Raw genomic sequence first — 24,614 nt, forward strand, 5'->3', positions numbered from 1 at the left:
AAGAAAGGGGTCTCAAGTATTTAATGAAAATATTTTCTAAGTGTTGAACGTATTGTCTGCAAATTAGTATATCATTCTTGAGATAAGCACTAAAGTATGTCATTTAGTACTATACTACTTTATGTTTTATGAGTGACGTTAGGTTGTATCTGCATGTATTTTTGGTTTACTTGACCTTTTAACCTGAATTTCTCATAAGATCCTTGAACTCAGCATGTCCAAAATTGAGCTCATTATCGTCTTTCTACCAAGCATGGCCCATGTCATCTCTATATAAATACCAAGACTGTATAATTTATTACCCAAAGCAGAACACTTTTGAAAATGAAATGGGGTGACATTAATTATTCCAGAATAACATGTATAAACCAAGACTGTCTCAACAAACTGGTCTCCTTAAATATAAGTTAAATCATAATCCCAATAACCCAAACTGGAAAATTTGGAGTCAAGACTACTGGTTCATTGAACTGATCTGGAACCTCCTTCCCAGACTTCCGGTATTCCTTCTGCCTGTTTGCTCCCTTTCATCTTCTCTTTCTTTTCCGTTGTCCATCATGCTTGCCAACATTCTCAATGTCCTTGTCCTGTTGTCTGCAGAAGGATCTACCAGCCAAAATCCTTTTTCAGGATGAATCCAACTGTCCTCTTCCTCCACACTTGCTCTAAACTGCTGGGAACTGCTAGGAAAAGCTCATATCCCCCAGCAGAATGGAATCACTGTACAACTTCATGACTTCAGCTGCGCTTTTAATGCTGTGTGGCAGTTCTACCATATTCCTTAAAAGTTTTTTCTTCTCAAACTCCCTGTAACAGATGTCCACGCCTCCCTAATTCATACTGAAAATAGAAGCCATCTGCAAAGAACCCTCTTACCGTCCTGCCACCAAAACGCGTCCCTGACCACCAGCACCCCTACATATTCTCTCTTTTTTCCCTTCTGTTAGGAAAAAAAACACACAAGGAAAACTTTCCTTTACCTCTAAGAGTCTAAGGCAGACGTTGCCCCCCTGAGCTCTAGACATTCTTAATTAGGCATTTTCTCTCTTGTATCTTCAACCTCTCCCACTCTGGTTATTTCTTCCTATTGGATTTAATCATGGTCACATCTTATTGTCTTAAAAATATAAAACTTTCCCTAATCTCACATACATTCTACCTGCCAATCATTCTCCTTCCCGTCAGAGCCAAACTTCACGCCTTCCCTGTGCTGACTCTCTACGCCTTCACCCCATCCACCCCTCAGGCCACTGCCGTGTGCCTGCTCCCTCAACTGCTCCACTGAAGCGCTCCTCACCAGAGTCACAGTGGTTTGTTTTCTTAGTGGCGTTTAATGCTGGTGACCACGTTCCCCTCACAACAATCTCTGCCCTTGGTTTCTGTGATCTCACACTGTCCTAGTTTTCGACAGACTTCTCTGAGTACTCCCTCTCAGTCTCCACTTCAGGCTTCTAAGACGCTCCCCTGCCCCTTAGCAGTCTGTGTTCTGGTAGCTTCCGCCCAGTGCGCCTTGCCCCCCCCATGTGTTCTCCCTGTGCACTCTCATCCACTCCTCCGCATTAATCACCTATGTGCCCAGGACTCCCAGATCTTTATATCTCTCCCAAAATTTTCTCCTGAGTGTCCAAACCACAAACATCTCCCAATTAGGAAGTCTCTCGAGCCTCTCAGACTCCAGAGGTCCCGAATGAACTCCTTTTCTTTCCCCTGAATTTGAACTTTACCCAATTGTATCTAGTTTAGTAAATGGCACCCTTTTCTCTCCTCTCAGTTTCCAAAAACAGAAACATGGGAATCATCATGTGGCTTCTATCCCACAAATATCTTTTGAGGATATACACCCTTTTCTATCTCCTTTTGCCTAAACCTTACCCCTTGTCACCATCTTCTCTTGCCTAAATTTCTGCAAATCTTACCCACTGGTCTCTGTGTCTCCAGTCTTGTTGCTTTCTAGTGCATTCCCTCACACTGAAGCTGGAATAATCTTTCTAAAGTGTAAACTGAAAATATTTGCCTTGGGGCCGACCTGGTGGTATAGTGGTTAAGTTCCTGTGTTCCGCTTTGGATCCCAGGTGCCGACCTACACACCACCCACCAAGCCATTGCCCGTGCTGTGGTGGTGTCCCTCAGGCAAAATAGAGAAAGATTGGCACATATGTTAGCTCAGGGACAATATTCTTCACAAAAAATTATATTTGCCTGGTTAAAGCCCTTCAATGCCTTTCTATTGTTGTGACAATTAAGTCCAAATTATTAATATGATTTGCAAGATTTTCAGTGACCAGCTCTAGCTTACCTTTCTAGACTCAAATCTCCTCATCTAAAATTACACAGAATACCAGCTGACAGGATCAAATGACCAAATAAATCAAGATAATAAAAAAAATAGAAATAGATCAATAGGAGATCTAAATATTAGAGTTATCAGATACAGATGTTATGCTATTAATATATTTAAGAAATTAGATACTAAAGAATTTTAGCAAAGAACTGGAAACTATAAAAAAAATCATTCAAATGAAAATTCCAGAACTGAGGAAATATAATAACTAAAATAGGAGCTCAGTACAGGTGTTTAGGAAACATTTAGAAACTTTCAGGAGATGATTAGTAAACTGGAAAATAGGTCTGAAAAAAAGTATCCAGACTGAAACCTGAAAAAGAATGAAAGATACTGGGGGGAAAAATAGTAAAAGATATATGAGATACAGACGTTGGCACCCCAGTGGGAGAAACCAAATGGGGCAGAAACAATCTTTTAGAAATAATAGCTTGTGACTCTCCACATCACAGATTCAAGAAGCACCACAAAGCCCGAGGATAAATATCAAAAAGTAAAAATAAATTAAAAACCCACACCCCAGTATGGTATAGAAAAACCGCTGACAAAAGCAAAGAGAAAATATTAAAAGCTTCCAGAAAGGAAAGACGCAGGATACTAACAAGTAGCAAAATCAGCTAGTTGGACACTTTGTTTTTCTTTCCAGTTCAGGAAATGCCAAAAATCAGCGGGCTGACTTGACTATATTCCAGGGTAGATCTTATCAGCTCATCCTACTTTCTCTGAGAGAGCAAGTCTTCACGCCTGGAGGGATATCAGCGTGCCTAGTTCCCCGAAGGAGCTGGACTGAGATAAATTTTATTAGTGACTCAGTTTCTGCTCTGTTTGCAGATGCTGCACAGTCCTACTGCTGTCTAGGAAAAGTTCTGGAAGCCCTTTGGGATGCTCCCATCTATCTTTATCATTATCTAATATTATTTTAGATTACAAAGAGGAAATAAATATAATGATTGAGAAGCTTATGATTTATGCAGGATGTTTTACAGTGTTAGAATTATTTGTTTAGGGCCCTGAAAGGCAGGTCTTGGTAGCCAAAGTAAATACAAATTTGTCATAAAGATTCCAATAATTAAAATCTCCGGACTATCTGTCTTCTCTTCGCAGACATTCAGGCAGTTCTACTCCTCTAATTCTTTGCTCAGCTACTTCTTTCAGGCGGGAATCCCTTACCACTTTGTCCCTCCCGCCTGAAATATGGCTCATGCTGGAATCATTAATATACAACTTCCTCCAGGCAACCTAACATTGTACCGCAAGCTGGAATTCGTCACTTTTTTCTCAATTTCTCTCTAAATATTGTATTTTTACCACGGTTACTTTACTTAGCACACTTTTCTGTGTCTTATACTGTATTTAATTGTTGAAATGTCTTTATTTCACTAATTTATAGACTTTCAGTTAGGAGATTGTTTATCCATCTGATGGCCTTCAGAGATCTGGAATCATGGAGTTCAAAGGACCTAATCTGTTCCAGCGTCCCACCCACAGTGGGGATCCCTAGTGTAATATAATTGACAGATGTTTGTTGGTCTCCTTCAACACCTGCAGTGGCAGAAAGCACTGTGTATTCACAGGGCAATTCATTTCACTTTTAGAGGAATTACCAAAATGTTCTTCCTGACATTAAAATCGGCTTCCTTAACTTCCAACCATTTGTTCTATTTTTGCCCTGTGAAGGAACTTTGGGTATGTTTAATATCTTCCCCAGTTCATATTTGAGCAGCTTATTTCTAAATGCAAAACATTACGTTTTGTTCTGCAGTATTTTGTTATTTTGGGTACATACTTCCAAACTCTGCAGATCATGTTATTTCTTCTAGCTTCCAAGCCACGCTGCAATTACTTTTAGTCTTAGCTTTATAACCCATGTACGGGCTTTGAGTCTTGACACCCTAAGACTAAAAGAAAAAAACCTCATTTGTGTTAACACGACTTGAAAGCAAACCTCTTGATTGATAGTGCTAACAGAGTTATGGAAATGAATAAGATAATGTCCTTGTCATTGGAAAGGTCTCCTTTTATTAAACAAGTAGCTGAGGCACCAGAGAGATGGAAAATAAATGTCAATGCACAGTCAAAAATATTTATTTTGAAAGCAGAAGGTGTTGATCATATGCACTCTTTTATTGTGGCTTTATTTCATTATATATTGTTACTATTTCAAATTAATTTTCAGACAGCAGAATGAGAAGAGTGTTATACCATCATTAAACCTCTCCATCCTTAAAGTATTTGGTCATATGAAAAATGGAAACCTAGCTTGATCTAATAGTTTTTATTAGCAGTGATGCATTAATTGCCCAATGGTAAAACAAAATATTTGAAGGGTTTGAGATCCAAACATTAAAGGAAAATACCAATTTACTACCAATGGTATAAAGCAAAATATGATCTTAATTTGTATTATCGTACATTCTTTGCAAAAATGCATCTCCTTCCATCCCCACTTGCCTACATGAGCATGACAACAGCATGACAATGCGAGGTGAACAATCTGTGACTCCTGAATAGTAATAATTATTCAGGTTATTCAGGGTTATTACTCAGGGTCATTCAGAGATGAGACATCTGTGGTACCTGGAATGCCAAACTTCCTATTTTTTTAAAATCTTGATTTCTATGCAGTATAGCAATAGATAAGTGTTTTTTAAATAAAACATTTGTTTCTACCTATCAAGAGGAAGATTTTCTGTATTCTGCTCTTAATGTTAAAGTAGATGTGTAGCTTGAATTGTGGTTCTGTTATTATTCACATTTTAATTGATTTTGAACTAAGCCTATTGTCCTAAACTATGGCACAGGATTGATTTAATATGAAACATATCAGGAATCAATTCTTTCTTGGTTTACACATTTGATTTATGTAGCAGAATGTTCCCATGAATCGCAACTCTGAATTTTGAGTGCATGGGTGAATAGTTCAAAAAACTTAAGTTTGAATGGACTATAAAAACATTTCCCTTTATCTGTGCCCTGATATGCAATTGAAAATTATCTAAGCATACACAAAATGTATTTACTGCCTATGAAGTTTACATCTTGACGTAATTGCATTCGTGCACTGGGGAATGCTTGGGATCCTTTGATTAAAGGAGATGGTTTGGAGCGGAGCTTTCTCCACACAGCCCAAAGGATTTCTCCTAGGAGTAACACAAAGGCATCCTGGTGAACCTTTACAATTTGAACTGTATACTTGCTCCTTAAGGACAACCAGAGGCATGTCATTCAGCTTGAGTAGGCTCTGTGTAAGCCGCCCTAGTAATAGTAGAGTCACCGTATAAAGTCACCAATAGATTTTGGACCCATTTGATAAAAAATAATCTCCTTCAATAGTTTATTGATAGTAAGCTACATTGCAATCAATATTTTACATTTGTTTCATTACTTCATGGTTTTCAAAACATCAGCTTTATTTTATATAGTCTGGCAAAGTTTACTTTTTACTGATTTAGCATTCTCTCTCTTTTTTATCACTGGTCAATAATTTACGTACAACAGTGAATTTGATTTTTCGTGTTTAATATATTCTATGGGAATTAAAAATTTATTTAAGATTTTTTAAAAATTTGAAATAGAATATTCTATACTAAAAATATTGTATTTCCACTTACTCAAGAGATGCCCCAATCCTTAAATAGAATTGAGCATTGTGTATAAGGTATTGCATTAGAAAAGTTTGGGGGAAACTTTTTATATCCATGATGATGAAGTTCAAATTTAAGTTATTACAGTTATTTTGGAGCTCAAGCTATGGAGTCAGGTACACCTGGATTTAAATCCCAATTCAGGTTTTACTCTACATATACCAGCTATGTATCTTGTGCAAATTACTTAAGCTTTGAGTTTTATTGTACACTTATGATTGATAGTGATTGCCTGATAGTGTTTGTGGTTCTAAGAATCTACCAAGATAATGTATGTAAAGCACCATAAAAAGTAATGAAAACTTGGTAGCTATTTTAATTATTTTCATAAACTACTACTAGGGGGAAATATAGGTGCATATTTATATAACATGGCAGAAGACATCATTGAGAAAAATACTAATATATTTAGTTACATAAATCTTCACAATTTCTATACATAAAAAAATCTATAAATCAAAATACGGGGAAAATGTTTTCAACATACACTGAAGACAAAGGAGCAATATCCTCAATATGCAAAGAGTTCTTAAAAATCAATAATATATTTTCAACAAGAATGCCAAGACAACTCAATGGAGAAAGTATGCTCTTTTCAACAAATGATTCTGGAACAACTAGAAAACCACATACAGAAGAATGAAATTGGACCTCTATATCACACCATACACAAAAATTAATTCAATATAGATCAAAGGTCTAAATGTAAGAGCTAAAACTGTAAAACTTTTAGAAGAAAATGTAGGTGTCAATATTCATAACCTTAGATTAGGCAATGGTTTCCTAGATATGACACCAAAAGTTGCAAGCAACCAAAGAAAAAAATAGATAAACTGCACTTCATCCAAATTAAAAACCTTTGTGCTTCAAAGGAAAATATTAAGAAAATGAAAATACAACCCACAGATTGGGAGAAAAATCTTTGCAAATCATTTTTCTAGTGAGGGTCTGGTATCTAGAATAAATGAAGAACACTGACAACTCAATCATAAAAAGACAACCCAATTTTAAAGTGGGCAAAAGATCTGAATAGACATTTCTCCTAAGAAGATATACAAATGACCAATAAGCACACAAAAAGGTGCTCGACGTCATTAGGGAAATGTAAATGAAAACCAAAATGAGACACTACTTCACATCCACTAGCATGGCCATAATAAAAAAGACAGACAATAACAAGTACTGGTGAGGACATGGAGAAATTGGAAGTCTCATGCATTGTTGGTAAGAACGTAAACTGGTGAAGCGCAATTCCATTGCTAGGTATATAATGTGTTTACACAAAAACTTATGCACGGATGTTCATAGTAGCATTAGTCACTAGAGCCAAAAAGTGGAAAAATAACCCAAATATCCATCAACTGCTGAATGGATGAATGTGGTATAGCTCCCCAATGGATTATTATTCAGCCCTAAAAATAATGGAGTATTAATACATGTGACAGAATGGATGAACCTTGAAAACTTTATGCAAAGTGAAAGAAGCCAAGCATAAAAGGACCACGTACTGTGTGGTTCCACTTATATGAAATGTCCAGGATAGACAGAGCCATAGAGACAGAAAGCAGATTAGTGGTTGTCAGGATGAGGGAAGGAGGGAATGGGAGAGTGACAGCTCATGGGTACAGGGTTTCTTTTAGAGGTGATGGAATGTTCCAGAATGAGATAGTGGTAATGGTTACACAAGTTTGTGAATATATATCTTTAATTTAGTCATCTCACTTTGTAGAATGTAGCCTAAAAAAATAATTATAGATTGCTAAAAAGGTACCTATAGCTATGTAATAATAATGGTTTTATTAGTAAAACAATAAAAAATATATTTAAAAATCCAGAAATTCATAATTGTTTAAAATAGTTTTAGCATACACATCTAATAAGGTAATGTGCAGGTACTAAAAATGACGTAGAAGAGGATTTAATGAAATGGGGAGATACTCATCATATAGCCCGTTTAAAAAATCACTTTCAAAAACATCACATAATTTGGTTCCATTTCCATGAAAATAAAAAGGGCATGTATATTTGGCTAAAATGTTTGAATACGTATGCAATGAAACATAGAAATAAAAAAAGGTCTTCTCTGATTGGAGGAATTATGGATGACTGTATTTATTTTTAACACCTTTTTGAGGTATGATTGACATACAATAGACTGTACATGTTCAGAAAGCACACATGATGAGTTTTGCATGTGTATATGCCTGTGAGACCATCACTACAATCAGATAAAAATATTCATCACCCAAGAAGTTTTCTGGTGTCTCTTTATAATCTTCTCCCTCCCTCTGCCTCGTTCGCAAACACTGATCTACTTTCTGTCAGTGAAAATTAGTTTGCATTTCCTAGAATTTTATATTGAAAAAAATTATTATTATGTCTCTTTAAAAAAATATGGATTCATTCATGCAGCATAATTAGTTTGAGTGTCATTCTTCTTGTGTGTATCAATCGTTTATTCCTTTTCACTCTGAGTAGTATTTCAGTTTATGGATACCACAATTTGTTTATCAATTCACCTGTTGATGGGCATTTAGGTGGTTGTCAGTTTCAGACGACTACAAATAAAGCAGGTATGAATATTCATGTGTAAGTCTTTGTCTGGATATATGCTTTCATTTCTCTGGAGTAAATGCCTAGGAGTGGAATGGCTGGGTTATATGGTAGGTGACATTTCCATTTTTATTTAATAAACAACTAAACAGTCCCCAAAGTGGTTATCCCATTTTGCACTCTCCAGCAGTGTGTGAGAGACTTCCAGTTGCTCCACATCCTCTCTAACACCTCCTAGAGTTAATCCTTTTAATTTTAAGTATTCTAGTAGTTGTATAGTGGTATCTCCCTGTGCTTTTAATTTGCATTTCCCTGATAACCAGTGATACTTAGCATCTTTTCATTCATTTATGTTTCATTTGTGTATCTTCTTTAGTGATGTGTCTTTTCAAATCTTTTGCATATTTTTAGTTTTTGTTTGTTTTCTTGATATTGCTTTTTAAGTGTTCTTTGTCTATTCTGGATTCAAGTCCTTTATCAGATATGTGCTTTGGGAACATTTTCTCTCAGGCTGTAGTTTGTCTTTTCATGTTCTTATCAATGTCTTTTGAAGAGCAGGAGTTCTTAATGTTAATAAAGTCCATTTATCATTTTTTTCTTATAAGGATCATGCTTTCATGTTGTATATTAGAAATCTTCATATAACCCAAAGTACCAGATACATTCTCCTATGTTTTTTTTCCTGGAATCTTTATAGTTTTGAGTTTAGTTTAATGATTCATTTTGAGTTAGTCTTTTATATATATAAAATGCAAAGTATGGATTGAAGTTCACGTTATATATATATATATATATATGGATATCCAAGTTTTCTAGCACCTTTTGTGGAAGACTACCCTTTTTCCACTGTTTCCTTTGTATCTTTGTTGAAAATCAATTGACCATATATGTGTGATTCTATTTCTGTATGCTGTATTCTGTTCCTTTTATCTGTTTTGTCTATCTCAATGTAAATACCACTCTGTTTTGATTACTGTAACTTTATGATAAGTCTCAAAGTCAGGTAGCACGAGTCCTTCAACTTTGCTCTTCCTTTTCTAAATTGTTTCGGCTATTCCAGGTAATTTACATTTCCACATGAATTTTAGAATCAGTTTGTCCATTTCTACAAAATGTGTGCTAAGGTTTTGATTGAAAATGCGTTGAATTTATAGATCGATTTGGGGAAAATTGATATTTTAAAGGTGTTAGGTCTCCTACTCCATGAACACAACGTGTCTCTCCAGTTAAGCCTCCTTTAATTTAAGCAATATTTTGTAATTTTCAGTGTTCAAGTTTCACATATCTTTTGGCTGACTTTTCCCTAAATATTTCATACTTTGGGATGATATTGTAGATTACAATATCTAAATTTCAATTTCTGTGTATTCGTTACCAGTATATAGAAGTGGAATTAATGTTTGCACATTGGTCTTGTATCCAGCAACTTTGCTAAACTCAGTTATTGATTACAGTAGCTTCTTTTGCAGATTCATTATGTTTTTCTGTGTAGACAATCATATTGTCTGTGAATAAAGTTTTAATTCCTCCTTCCCAGTCTGTATACCTTCTATGTCTTTTTCTGGCCTTAATGCACTGCCTGGAAACCTTCAGTCCAGTGTTGAAAGTAAGTGATAAGAGCATACATACTTGCCTTGTTTCTGATTTTGGAGGTTTTTTTGAGGAAGATCAGCCCTGGTCTTACATCCATCGCCAATCCTCCTCTTTTTGCTGCGGAAGATTGGCCCTAGCTAACATCTGTGCCCATCTTCCTCTGATTTATATGTGGGACGCCTGCCACAGCATGGCTTGATGAGCGGTGTGTAGGTCTACACTGGGGATCCAAGCTGGCAAACACCAGTCTGCAGAAGCAGAGCATGCAAACTTAATCACTATGCCACTGGGCTGGCCCCCTTGTTTCTGATTTTAGGAGTAAAGAATTCAGTCTTTTTCTATTAAGTGTGATGTCAGCTGTGGGTTGTGTATAGCTGCCCTTTCTCGGGTTGGAGAAGTTCCCTTCTATTCCTAGTTTATTGAGTCTTTATTAAGAGATGATTTTGGATCTTGTCAGATGCTTTTCGTGAATCTTTTAAGATAATTTTATATATATTTATATATTTCTGTTTATCTGTTTGTCTGCCTGTCTATCATCTATCTATCTATCCATCTCTACATATATATGTAATATAAAGAATTATATTAATTGATTTTCTAATGTAAAATAAACCCTGAATCCCTGGAATAAGCCCCATTTTGTATAATCCACTTTATATATTGTTGGGTCAGATTTGCTAAAATTTTGTTAAGAATTTTTGCATCTATGTTCATGGAAAGTAATTGGTCTGTAGTTTTCTTTTCTTGTAATATCTTTGTCTGGTTTTGGTGTTAGAATAATGCTGGCCTCATAGAACAAATTGAGAAGCACTCCTTCCTTTTCAGGTTTTTCCAGGAGTTTGTGTAAAGTATTTCTTCTTTAAAGTTTGGTTGACTTCACTAGTGAAGTGATATGGGCCTGGAGGTTTTGTTGCTATTGTTCATGGGAATGTTTTTAACTACAAATTCAATTTCTTTAAAAGATATAGAACTATTCAGGTAACTTCTTTGTTGTTGTATGAGCTTTGGTAATTTGTATCTTTCAAGGAATTTGCCCATTTTATTTTTAATTTTTTGAGTTTATTAGAATAAAGTTTTCATACTATTTATCTTGTTTATATCTATGAAATTGGTAGTGATGTTACCTCTTTCATTAATGATGTTGATAATTAGTGTCTTTTATTTTTTATCAGATTAGCCTGGATAGAGGTTTATCAATTGTATTGATCTTTTCACAGAACCGTCTTTTGTTTTCATTGATTTTCTCTTTGTTTTTTTTGCTACTTCATTGATTTCTGCTGTGATCTTTATTAGTCTTTCTTCTGCTTACATCAAGTTTCTTACATTCTTTTTTTCTTAGTTTCTTAAGGTGGAATCTGAAGTCATTGACTTAAGACTTTTCTCCTTTTCTGATGTAGTTATGTAAGGCTGTAAGTTTTCAGTAAGTAATATCTAAACTGCATCCCAGAAATTTTCATATGTTGAGTTTTCCTTTTCATTCTGTTCAAAATAATTTGTAATGTTCCTTTTGATTTCATCTTTAACCTTTGGGTTATTTAAAAGTTTGTAGTTTAGTTTCCAAACATATGGAGATATTCCAAGTATCTTTTTGTTGTTGATTTCTAACAATTCTACTATCAAAGAGTGTATTTTGCATGACCTGAATCTTTTTACATTTGCTGAGAATTGTTTTATGGCCCAGAATGTAGTTTATCTTGGTAAATGGTTGGTATGTACTTGAAATGAGTGGATATTCTGCTGTTGAGTAGAATGTTCTATAAATAGCAAGTAGGTCAGGTTGGTTTATATCGTCCAAGTCTTACACATATTTACTGATTCTTTTGACTATTTGTTCTATCAGTTATTGACAAAGGAGTGTTCTAATCTCTCCTTGCAGATCTATCAGGTTTTGCTTCACGTATTTTGAAACTTTTTGCTATGAGGAGCATACATTTTTAAGATTGTAATGTCTTCCTGATGACTTGACTCCTTCATCATTCTGAAGATACCCTCATTTTTCCTGACGATACTTTTTTTGTTGTGTAATCTACTCTGTCTGATTTTAATATAGTCTTCCCAACTTCCTTTTGGTTAGTATTAATATGTTATATACTTTCCCATCCTTTCACTTTTAATATATTTTTCTCTTTTTTATTTAAAGTGAGTGTCTTTTGGGAAACACATAGTTGGGTCTTTCTTTTAAACCCAATCTGACAACCTCTGCCTCTTAATTGGTATTTTTGGACCATTTACATTTAACATGAATATTGATATAGTTGGTTTTGAATCTATCACCTTGCTACATTTTTTATTTGCCTCTTATGTTCTTTGTTCCCTTTGCCCCCTCTTTTTCTATCTTCTTTTGGATTAATTTTAACTTTTTAAAAAATTCCATTTTATCTCTTTTGTTGATTATTAGCTACGATTCTTTGTTATATCATTTTATTGGGTGGTTTAGCATTTATAGGATACAACTTAATTTATCAATCTGCTTTCATATGATATTATACTACTTCACGTAAAGTGTAAGAACCTTACAGTGGTATATTTTCATGACCACTGAACCAAGTCTTGTGCAAATGTTGTCATGTATTTTACTTCTAAATGTATTATAAACTCCACTTACATACTTACATATTGATATCATTTTTGCTTTAAGGTGTCAGCTATCTTTTGAAAAGCTTTATATAATAAGCAAAAAGTCTTTATCCATGTAGTCAGCATTTTCCATGCACTTCATTCCTTGTGTAGATACAGATTTCCATCTGATGTTTTCCTTCTGCATGAAGGACTTCCTTAAATATTTATTGTAGTGTAGGCTGTTGATATTGCAGTGTAGGCTAGATGAATTATTTTAGCTTTTATATGTTAGAGAAAGTCTTCATTTCTGCTTTTGCTTTTTTGAAAGATATTTCTGCAGTTTAAAGAATTCTAGGTTAACAGTTATTTTCTTTCAGTTCTTTAAAGATCTTGCTCCAATATATTCTTGCTTACATTATCTCAAACAATAAATCTGCCTTAATCCTTACATTTATTCCTCAGTACATAATATACCTTCTTTTTCCAGCTTTTTTTCAGATTTTCGTTTTACCATTGATTTTAAATAATTTGATTATTATGGACCTTGGTTTAATTTTCTTCATGTTTCTGGTGCTTGGGATTTGTTGAGCTTTTGGCATCTGTGTGTATATAGTTTTTGTCAAATTTGAAATTTTTCAGTTATTATTTCTTCAAATTTTTTTTTTTCCTGCTCCTTCCCTCCTCTCCATTGGAGATTCTAATTACATATTTCTTTGGCCACTTACAGTTGTCCCACAGTTGGGTTATGCTCTTTTCCTGTTTATTTTTCAGACTTCTTTTCTTTCTCTTTTTTATTTTGGATAGTTTCTGTTGCACCATGGTCAACTTCATTAACCTTTTTTTTCCCTGCATCATTTAACCTGCCATTAATCTCATTCAATAAACTTTTCATCTCAGACATTGTCATCTCTAAATATTTTATATGGGTCTTTTATAAATTTCTTTTCCATTCCTCTATTTAGCATATTCAATAATTTTTCCAGCTTCTTTAGCATTTGGAATATAGTTATAATAACATTTTAACGTTTTATCTATTATTTCTGCCATCTATGTATACTATCATCTGTATCATTTCTGAGTCAGTCCATTGGTTGATTTTTCTCTCCATTGTTTTCGTTTGTATTTTCCTGCTTTTTACTGGATGCCATAAAGTTTGAGTTTTGCCTTGTTTAGTGCTGAGTGTTTTTATTCCTATAAATATTATCGTACTTTGTGTAGGGATGTGGTTAAAGTACTTAGAAACAATTTGATTCTTTCGGATCATTCTTTGAAGCTTTGGTACCAGCGCTGCCGTTAGTTTAGTATTAATTTTTCCCCAACTATTGAGTAAAGATTCTTCTTAAGACTGTAAACCAATGCCCCATGAATTATGAGATCTTCCACGCTGACTGCTAGAAGCAAGTACTTTTGCCAGTGCTATGTGAATGCTAATCCTTTAGGATGATCCTTTCCCTGGACTTGGATAGATTCTTCACCCACATGCACTGATCAACGCTCACCGGAATATTCCAGGGCCAACTCTGTAAATATCCCAAGTTCTCTCTTTGTGCCACTTTCCCCCCGCCTCTCCTCTCCTCTCCTCTCCACTTCTCTCCTCTCCTCTCCATTGTTCTGCCCTGTGATTTCTAGCTTCCTTGGATTTCCAAACTTTAGGCTCCATCTCCTCAATTCAGATTGTCCAGTGGGCTCTGAAAGGGTTCCATCTGCTTGCACTGCAGCATAGATACTTTCTTCAGGCAATGAACTAGGACAATCATACCACTCACCTCATTTGTTTCCTGTTGATCAGACGTTACTGTTCTTCTCTGCCTCATGTCCAATGTCTTAAGTGCCATTTTTTCTAAATTTTGTCCATTTTCTTTTCAGTCATTTTAGACAGGAGGGTAAATCTTGCCCCTCTTACTCCATCTGGATAAGAAGCAGAAGTTCTAAATGGTTTTATTTTCATATTTTTGTTTTTGTTTCTTTTTCTAGTTTCTCTAAAATAGTACACACATTCATATAAAACTTGTGATAAAAATATGTGGCTTATTTTAATAAAATAGGTAGGATAGTATCAAAGAATTATATTTTGTAATTAATCATATTAACATGACTGAATATATAATAAATAGTTATATAAATAGTTTTCAACTTCTTTATCAACATCCAAATTATATCAGATTTTTTTTTCCTCAGGAGAAAAATTCAAAGGCACACAAATATTATAATTTAAGAGAGAAAAATGGAAAGACCTCTTTTGAAAAGAAAGATGTTTGACTCTTTACATAGAAAAACCCACATTAATAAACTAGAAAATGTTGCAATGGTACCATGAGACTAGCATTAACATGACTCTAAATATAAATTCCCCAATATTTTTCTTATTCTAGGTTCCAATTTATTCCTCAAACATTTTTTTCATGAAACCTTTTAGTCCGCGTTTACAGATGTCTCTCCCATGACCAAACAACTCATGAGAATTCCACGGCCTTAATGAGCCACTTTGAATAACATCTTACACTTTCCCCAAACTCAGAAATTCATCATACTACTGAAAACCTGCTTCTACATCTGTGACTTCAGCTTTTATGATCTCCTTGGGTGGCTCATTTTTTCCTGGTGTTTCTAAACCTCAAATTATGAGGCAATCTCTCTGAAAAAGATATCAGAGATTCTTAACTATTTTCTTGCTTTGAGTGTTTTTAGGGGCAAAAGGAAAAGACCAAGGTATTATCAAAATTTAAGACTGTCATTTGCATTATATCCAGCACAAACCTATATGACAGAGTACTGGTGCCAGGAATGTGTCCCATGCAGCCCTTCTTTTTAAGTAAGCTGAAGATTGCTTCCTCAATTAGTTGAAACTTCTGGGTGGTCTTTTAAAAAATAGCTCTTTGAAGAAAGTAGTAAACTAATAATACTGTAAATGCAAAATAACATTAGTCCTTTAACTTTGAAATTAAGAAAGAATGGATCGCAATTCAATGTTTTTTGTTTATTCGTGTAGAATTTCCTATCTCTGACTTTTAAGAGGAAAAAGTTGTATATAAATCCAATGGGAGAATTGTTTTAAAAAAAAAAATGTGTATCTATTTGAGCTTAGAATTAGCCAAGTTTCATTAATTAACTTGTGTGTGTGTGTGTTTAAACTACTGGGTTTGCTTATTTTTGTGTGTAAATAGATGCATACACACAACTACATTCTATACTGAAATCAGTGTATAAGAAATTTAAACTATCTGGGGATGTGTAGTAAATAAAGAACTCCCTCCGTCTCTGAGAAAAGTGGCCATTTCTTAGCTTTAGTCTGCACATTTGATTCCACTTTCAGGTCTGAAATCACCTGTGTGTTCTCTGGATGTGGTCCCCCCGTTACAGCTTGCCCTAGGCAAAGTACTAAAGTAGTTGAAGTCACTGTTGTGGGCACTCCGTCTTCTTCCAGAGACTTCTTTGTCCCTTTTACTCTTCTTGGCTGGGCAGTGAGAAAAAACTGTATTTTAGTTATGAGCCCTTTTATCGCCCTGAAAAATCTCCATTTAGGCAGCTGTCCCCTCCAGGGACGCATAAGGCAGGCTGACAATCTTCACCACTCAAATGCCCATAACTGTGATTTTCATCACTTCGTTGGCTGTGTCTACCTAACAGTCTGACAGTGGAAACAGTCACCCTTTAGGCTCTCAAATGTTCAGTTTTGGCCTTGGCTAAATCCAGTGACCCCAAACCCTCCTCACCCACCTACCCCAAATAGGAAGGATAGTGAAATTAATTCTGTCAGGAAAAAGAGAAAATCTTCTACAAACAGGGGTCTAATAATTAGGATGATTGGCCAGTAGACTGAGCAAATTTAAATAAGGTAGACTATGCCCGTATTATAGACTTTGTAGCTCCTCCAGGCAAGCTTGTTCTGAATGGCATTTTTGGCTGTGCGAATACAAATGTCTGTGCTAAGACTTGTGCTTAAGCCTGAATACAGAGCATTGAATTTAAGCTCCCCACGGTGCTGCTGAGTGTCATCAGCTATTGGCCAAATGGGCATTGGTTGGCAAATGAATATTGTCATGGCATTCAGCTTAGTTTTCTTAGCTTTCGACTTTTTTAGTGTATTATTATAGCTATTTCTCACTGTACATAAGCAGAAGGTGATAGAAGTTTCCTGCTTTTGTCCACCATTGCCCTGAATGTCTCATTTTCTGGAGTTATTATCTCTCCAGTCTATATTAATGTGTCCCATTGAAATCCACTTTCCTCAAATACCCATTATCCAAAGTGAAAAAAAAAAAAAGGACTCAAAGCTGCATTTAGCAAATACCATCCCAGGAAGTCATCCAAAATCGTGGGTGCCCACAAAAGAGGTCAACAACCATTTGCTTCTCATGTGCATTTAATTATTGGAAAGAATTTGATTTGCCGATTATGCTAGTATTTTGAAGCAACTTCATTTTACAATTGAGAATGAGGACTTCTTAAAGTGGGCACAGGGAGACCACGCCAGGCCCATTGTGGGTACTGAGGAGTTCAACTCCTGAAGAGAACCACATGAAGACTGGCAGGGACTAAGCTGCTACGTGGAAATGAATGCAGCCTGGGGCCTCAAAACAGGCAGCCCAGGTGGATTATGAGATTCTGTGGTCACTGGGACGACTTGTTGGACAAAATCGTTCTCCCATTGCCTAAAATGTTCACTATAGAAGATAAATTTTTCAGTCAAAGGCATTATTAGAAAAGCAAGAGATTACTGAAAACTAAAGAAAAAGGAAGTGTTGATTTCAAGTCAAGAGAGGGTCAGAAAGGAGCTAACACTCGGGTCAGGACAGCAGGTCTGAGGACGGAGCCTGGAAGCATCAACCCGTGAGTAGCTAAAATGTCCCAGACACCAGGGTGTTCTAAAGAGAGAAAGAAGAAAGAATGAAAACAGAGGAAGGAATGGAGAGATATGAGAGCAAATTTACTTTGTCCCATTTGGCCTATTTTGTGACTTAGAAACTCTCGTCTATCCAATCTCTGTACCTTAAGAAAACCAAGGAGGTGAAAACAGCCTTTGGATGTTTCAGTTGAAGAGCAGTCACTGGGCGTGTTCTGTATAAATGCGTTTTCAGGGTTTAGATATGCTAACACCAGACAGCACAAATAAAAAAGTAATCAATCCTCATGATGCTTTCTCTCTTTTTTTCTTTCCATTATGTAGATTAAAGAATAGGATGTTCCAAAATGTTAAAAATCACAGCTATAACTTGTAAAATAGTCATGAGGACCTTCTTCCAGCCTCTGTGCTGGAGATTCAGGGGCTGATAATACAATGCAGGCGTTGCTTCCATCAAGGCAGGTGCACCCAGCTGGGGAAGTTGAGTGCCGAACGGCGCTGGTATGGCACCAAATGCAATCCAATGGGATTTAAAGAGCTCATTCCTGGTTTGGAATCCATAATGGTGAGAGACAGTTGGGGATATGGACTGCATTTTATATGCTTGCCTAGAAAATATTGTTGAATAAATGTTTTGAATACGATGCCAGTAAGTAGCTATTTATTTTCTGCCTTTGCACGTGACTAAACCAAAATGTGTGCTTTTGCTGAGAGGGTTATTTTGCAAAGACCTTCCTAAACTATCACTAAAAATGCAAATTGTGGTCAAGAGGTTCCTAACTGAGGGCCACACTCTTCTTCTCAATGGGAGAAACAGCAGATGCATCCTTAGGCCGTTCACTACATACTGAGAGAATATTTGCCAATGGTGCAGTTTTTAAAACTTGACTTTGACTAGATCAGATCATTGAAGTTAATGATTCAATGAGAACATTGTCTTTTCCTTTGTTCTCGTGTTTTTTTGCTTTTTAACAACCAATTGCCCTTTTTTCTACCAGTTGTGTTGTACACGTCTTTTTATTTTAAGTACATTTCCTCTTTTGTTTTATATTCCTAATTACCTGTCACCTTAACTGCCTTAACTTTCAAACAGCCTACTTTGCCTATTCACTTCTTTTTGTTTGTTTGTTTTCTTTTTTTGAGCAATGGCATTTTTACAGAATGAAATTCTTCCCTTGAAATTCAGGAATGAAAAAAAACAACACACCCGTCCAGATGTGGAGAAAATAAACCTTATCCTGCTCCTGAACGCCTTGAAAGCTAAATGACCTTCTTTTGTTTTGTGTCGCTTTGCACCCCACCTGCCTTACTATCTTCTCCCACCCCATTGGCCCAGCAGTGTAGATTCAGGGAGCTCGCCTAAGTTCACTTGCTGACTATCTCTCATTGGTGGGGGTGGGCTGACGGGTGGGGCACATGCCTGTGTTTGCACTGGATTTGACCCATTACATTGTCAGTCAGCATTAGCAGAATGAAGAGGTGGCATGGTTGCCTCTGAATTCATTCATTGCTAGAAATTACCATCTAAAGTCCAAGGACATTAAACCTTCTTACTTCATTGGTGCTATTACTATTGCCAACTCAGATAAGAATTAACGTTTGTGGATTTCACTAACTTGGTCTGTCCTCCAACCAAGGGAGGTTTCCATAAGCTGGCGGGAAAGGATAGCAGAGTTCAGGAAGCTGCACCAAGGTGATTATATTTGACAGACTGGTCTTGTTTCCTCCTCTACCTTTCACCATGAGTAACAGCTGCGTCTTTGTCTTCCTGTCATATCTTTCCCTTTTTAAGACAGAGGTCAGAAAATCCTGCAACGAGTGGGTCAAAGGGCATGATCCTTAAGCTAATTTTAAATTAGCGAGTAGGAGGAAATGAGATACATAATTTGGCCTCAAGTCTTGTTCTTTACTTTTTACCCACCTATTTGACTACATTTTACATCACTAATTTTTGTTTTGACTCTGCCATTGGTCGTAGCACAATTTCAAACGATCTCCAGAGTACCGGAGTGATGAAATGAAGTAGAGAATGCTGATGCTGATGAAAAGTCAGTCCCAGTCCCCGTAAGCCTTCCATGGTTTGTACTGTGTTTATTTTCCATCAGTGTGAGAATATTCTCAATAAGATGGGCTGGGGATTGGCACTGGAGGTAGGAGAGATGAACAGTTAGCAATGAGAGCCCATGTAAATGTCTTAAAAGCCTTTATGGTTTATGCCCTCCTACGAATGGACTTCAAGAGCTTGTGTGGAAATACTTGCAGAAAGATATAAGCAGTTGTATTCTCTTGGCCAAAAATGGTCCTTTTGTGTCAGGGTAGATTATGCTTTTCAAATACGCAGCAAACTTGGATGATTTGCCCACGACAGGATGAGGTTGAGGCAGGCCAGATAGGGTCATAGCGATCAACACAAAACAAGGAATAACTGAGTTCTTCTAGCAATTACTTTAGTTAACTCTAGCTCACCCTCGCATCGGGTGTATTTAGAACCACAGAAAGGCCAATCTCCTTTATTCAATCATTGAACACTCACTGCAAAATCACTGGACGCCAGGAGTGTAGAGACTAATAAAATAGGGTTTTTGTCCTCAGGGAGTCTAAACTTTTGTAACATTAGCATGGAATCAAACACTTTTAGGTGCATCGTTAATTGTTTGAAAATCATATGATTGTTTTCTACAGTTTTGTATGAAATGTGATGATTTGTTCAATAGGTAAGTTGTGTGTTTGTGTGTTTAGTATATGTAATATCTACAGGACTACAGCATACAGTTGTGCAGGTTGTGTAGTATACAACACTGGGGGCTGCCATTCGTCTTGCAGTGCATAGTGCACAACCAGCGCCCCTGAGTTCCTACTGTGTGCCGGAGGATGTGGAAGGGAACAGAGTGTCTTCCCTCATAGAGCTTGCGTCCCAGTATTTGTGCATTCACACAATGGGCTAGACTCTGCTTTTGAATCCCATAAATATTCCTAGAGCCATTCTAAAGTGTGTGGCTTGACAGTCTTTCGATATAATCCAATATGAAAATGTATTAAATTTTTGGTGTGTTCCATGATTATACCGATCAATGAATTTATATCGATATCTATGTTAATCTGGCCTTCCTGAAGAATGAGTGAGAATCAATGCTATAAGTTAACCTCTTACATTTTGAAATTTTTACATTTTACTTTTGTGAAAAATTGGAAACATTTTTAAAGTGTGTTATGCATGCATCTTTCCTAGTGAACAGAGTATATATGGCATGATTCAGAAAATCCCTATTTGTAATGTGGCCCCCGACGCAGTTATATTTTCACGGTATTATTATGAAATGTGTAAAGATAAGGTAAATCACTCGGTGATGGTGGCACTTTGTTTCGAAGACTTGCTAAGATTAGGAAAAATGCAGATGAGCGTGATGTGCAGGGCCTTCTCGTCGCTGCCCCTGCCTGCCTGTCCAGCCTCCTCTCCAGCCCATCCATTCTGACAGTCCTATCCTCCAGGCCCACGGAGCTACACGCAGTCCTAGGAGCTGCCCAAGCCATCTCACACTCATGCCTCTGCACGTGCCATTCTAATAGACAGCAACAGCTGCTTCCCTCTTCTCTTCTTCTTGTCACCCAGATCCAGCTGAGCAGTCATTTTCTTCGTGAAACCTTTCCTATCCCCACCCAGACTGGGTTAGGTGCCTGCCAAGGCTGCCGTATTGCACAACTGCGGGGGGTGGGGCCGGGCCTTCCTCTTGCTTGCTGGAGAGCGTCTCCTCTTTCTCCGATGGTACCCTGACTATGCTTCTGTGCACTTAGCATCCTGCTCTCTTCTATTGCTCCTCAGCCTTCTGAAGGGTGACTGCTTTGGGGTCTGAAGTTGAGCCTTATTTCTGCTTGCCTGACGTGAAGTGCTGCTCAATGGATGATGACTTGAATTGTGGCTTCATATAACAGAGGATGTAACTTAGGAGCCCCTGAGATACTGAACAGAGACTGGGTTTTCCCTCCCTGGATCTGTTCAGAATGTTCACTTAGCCTCTCTAGTGGGTACTCTATTGTGATATCTGACCTTTGTGTCATTTCTCCCATTTCTACTGGCTGTAGTGCTGGCTGCTTTCCCCAGGTGTCCGTTAGCGCTAAGGAACACAGTTCTTTCTCTCTTCCCAGCTGCTGCACTTTCCTACCTCCCCTCCCCCTCCCCTCGCTTCCCCTCCTCTCCTTCCTCTCCCCCCCCCCCCCTTTCTCCATCTCTTTTTCTCTCTCCCTCCTTCCCTCTTCCGGTGCTCCTCCACCTCCTCCTCTTCCTTCCTCCTCCTCCTCGCTCCCCCACTCCCTCTTTTCTCCCTCCCTCCCTCCCTCCCTCCATCCCTCTTCCCGGGCCCCCTCCTCTTCCTCCTCCTCTTCTTCTTTTGCGTCTCTTCCTCCTGCCCTCAATTCCCCACTCCGCTCCTGCTCCTCCTCCTTCGTGTTCTGTTCGCTTGCTCTCAGCCATAGGAGCTTTTGCCTTTTAAACAATTGTCTGCAAAACACACTTTTTTGGGAGTCAATCTCTGAATCAGCCATTGACATTTTATTTCCCATGACATTTATATCTTTAGTGGTTCTCTCAGTATTTGCAATGTCATGTGCACTAAAAATTATTTTCAGGTATGCAGTTACTACCAACATCTGAGGGTGGTGACTGAAAGCTGTGTATGTGAGGTTTTTCTGCAATTTGGGGATAGCAGTTCCTTTTTTGAAGTGTCATACGATGTTACAATTTCCCTTGCTTTCCAGGTGGTATATCTCAGGATTACGTTTCGCCACCTTGACATAAATATATCTGCGTACCTGCTAAAATTAACAAGGTGAAAGAGATCATTCAAAGATCATTATTCAAAGTACACAAATAATCCTCGACTGTCATTTCCCCAGCATCGATGAGAATTTGGGTCTCTTATGTAATTATTCTTGGAACAGCCATTGCTTTCTATGAAAATTGAGGAAAAGGGAAACTTAGTGTTTATGGTTGTTCCTTTCCTCTTAACTTGGTCGGTACCCACCCAGGAACACTGTCACTTCTACACTGCTCTCACTAGCATGGACTTGAGACCCTCCATTATATTTTACAAAACCACGGTCAAGCTGGAAGTGGCAAAGACCTTGGGAACTGTGTATTGGTAAATCTAATGGTGAGAATTTGGAGCCAGGTTGAAAGGGTGAGTCTGTGGGAGGGTTGAGGATGGTGATTTCATGTTATTTAGGACAGTGAAAAACCTTTGCAATTTAGGTATACCCAATCTCCCTCCTTCTTGAGATAATACTGCCCATATTTTTGTGTTATACTCATAGATGATTACTTAGTTCTGAGTTGATAGCAAACCTAATACTTACATAACATAAAAATTTTAAATAGCATTATTCTTTATAAAATAAACTTACAAATGATGTAGATTTTTTGGAGTCTAGAGTAGTCAGTTGTAACCGACTGACTGAGCTTAGGTGCCTATGAAAAAGGTTGGTGAAATGATTTCGGTTGTTTTCAGAATGAGCAAATTCCTCAGCTAAAGAAGACGTAAACGAGGATTATTTAGTTTTAAAAGCTTAAAAAACACTTTCAAAGATTACTATAACTTAAAAACCTATTAAGATGAATTCTTGGGTTGTATCTTACATCACAAAAACGGTTTGGAAACTCATTTAATGAACTTAGCTGCCAGTATTTGCCAAGTTAATTGGAGAATGTTGTATTCCTCCCCCTTTTTGTGCTGTGTAGACACAGCCTTTGGGCTAGAACAGGCTTTGTTGCTCATAAACCAGTGAACTGAATTCTGATGAGATCATGCTTTGACGTCGAATGTGGACCGATACTAAACTGCTTCAGAGTCTTGGAAGATAACTTAAAATCGACAGCCAGAAGAGGTGGAGACTGCTTCAATGGGAGAGGAGAGAGAAGTTTTTGCTGCTAAAGATCGTGAATGGATTTATTTTTGTTTTTATGACTTAGTGCCATCAGATACCTCAGGAAACCATCGATCGTAAAACTCTTTCTTGCATTTAGTAAACAATCAGAATTAACATATATTTAAAATCTTTCTACACCTGCTCAGAGTCTGATCACCGTATAACACACATGTGAGTTGCCTGATTCTTTTTGTTTGTCAACTAGTTTAGAGTGACATGTGGGATGCAGGGGTGAGCTGAGAGTTGGGTTTTGCATTATGCAGAAGACTTGTTCCCGTCACAGCTGTGATGGCACTAAAGCTGTCGTGTGGAGGACTCGAGGTTGTATTTTTAGATCCAGTGTTAATATAATGTTTAACTGACAGCTGTTGAAATTTTGAAGTTTATAAGAAATGCTAAAATTTAAATGAGACAGTCTTAAAATAGTGTTTTGCTAGCTCAGTTAGAAATAATTTCAAAAGTAATCTAATTGAAAGTGATGTTATGATCAGTTTTCTATCCATATAAACCCTACTTCTAAATACTTTATTTAAAAACTTTTGTTTCAAATTATAAAGCCTGTAACTAAGAGGTTTGTATCCATTTAGTTGTGCGCATGTGAGCTAGATCTTTAAACTTGTTTTTATGTAAACTACATGTCAAAGTAGTCCTAGGGGCTGGCCTGGTGGCGCAGCGGTTAAGTTTGCACATTTAGCTTTGGTGGCCCGGGGTTTGCTGTTTCGGATCCTGGGTGCAGACCTATGCACCTTATGTCAAGCCATGCTGTGGCAGGCGTCCTACATATAAAGTAGAGGAAAATGGGCACAGATATTAGCTCAGGGATAGTCTTCCTCAGCAAAGAAGAGGAGGATTGGCAGCAGATGTTAGCTCAGGCCTAATCTTCCTCAGCAAAAAAAAAAAAAAAAAAAAAAGAAGGAGAGATTTATTTTCCATAGTTTTAAAATGATGTAAAGAGTTATAAAAAAGTGGAAGTTGTTTTATTTTATTTGGTATTGTCTGGTTTTGGATTTGTTAGTTAGGAAACAATGAGATAGCAATGTAAGTTCTTAATATTATTTTATATATATATTCATTCTTTTATAATGTTTCAGAAAAGACTACATCCATCATTGGTTAAAAGGGACCTTCTGATCTCTTTAAAATGCTGGTGTTTAAGTTCTGT

General features: G+C 37.0%; 1 protein-coding gene across 2 annotated transcripts in view; it reads left to right on the forward strand.

Annotated features, from left to right (window-relative positions):
• Positions 1-24,614, forward strand: part of HAPLN1 (hyaluronan and proteoglycan link protein 1) — a 76,944-nt gene that overhangs the window by 8,809 nt on the left and 43,521 nt on the right. Inside the window, exon 1 of one of the 2 annotated variants that reach the window (XM_070517830.1) lies at positions 23,315-23,623. The exons of the other annotated variant lie outside the window; for it this stretch is intronic. The gene's annotated coding sequence lies outside the window, so the exon portion shown is untranslated. Of the gene's footprint in view, positions 1-23,314; positions 23,624-24,614 lie in introns of those variants that run through there. 2 annotated transcript variants of the gene reach the window in all.

The sequence above is a fragment of the Equus asinus genome, chromosome 9, assembly GCF_041296235.1.
Source record: "Equus asinus isolate D_3611 breed Donkey chromosome 9, EquAss-T2T_v2, whole genome shotgun sequence".
NCBI lineage: Eukaryota > Metazoa > Chordata > Mammalia > Perissodactyla > Equidae > Equus > Equus asinus.